Genomic DNA, 658 nt, shown 5'->3' with positions numbered 1-658 from the left:
TGCGGGGAGGTGTCCCTGCCCATGACAGGAGGTGGAAGGAGATGAGCTTTAAAGTCCTTCCAACCCAAACCAGTCTGGAATTCAATGATTCCATGGACCTGGAAGCAGGGATGGCTCCAGACTGGGTTTCTTAGCAGACAATCCTTATAGGAAGCAGCTCCAAGGGATTAAAGCAAAACACTGAGCCTCAGGGAGACCTTAGAGACCCTTCCAGTGCCTAAAGGGGCTCCAAGAGAGCTGCAGAGGGACTTGGGACAAGGCATGGAGGGACAGGACACAGGGAATGGCATCCCACTGCCAGAGGGCAGGGAGAGATGGGATATTGGGAAGGAATTGATCCCTGTGAGGGTGGTGAGACACTGGCACAGGTTGCCCAGAGAAGCTGTGGCTGCTCCATCCCTGGGAGTGTTCCAGGCCAGGCTGGAACCTGGGCTAGAGGAAGGTGTCCCTGACAAAAGGTGGAATAGGATAAGCTTTAAGCTCCCTCCCAACCAAACCCATCCCTGGATGCAGAGCACGGCGAATACAGGCAGGGGGTGAGCACTGCCCTTGGTTATTTGCATGCTGCAGCAACCCCGGGCGGCTCAGCACAAGGCTGTGCCTGTCCCAGCAGGGCTGATACAAACACAAATGAGGGCGACCATGGGCCAGAAGGAAA

The sequence above is a fragment of the Acanthisitta chloris genome, unplaced genomic scaffold (assembly GCF_000695815.1).
Source record: "Acanthisitta chloris isolate BGI_N310 unplaced genomic scaffold, ASM69581v1 scaffold15429, whole genome shotgun sequence".
Lineage (NCBI taxonomy): Eukaryota > Metazoa > Chordata > Aves > Passeriformes > Acanthisittidae > Acanthisitta > Acanthisitta chloris.
The sequence above is the reverse complement of the archived record's forward strand: the minus strand, read 5'-3'. Positions refer to the sequence as shown.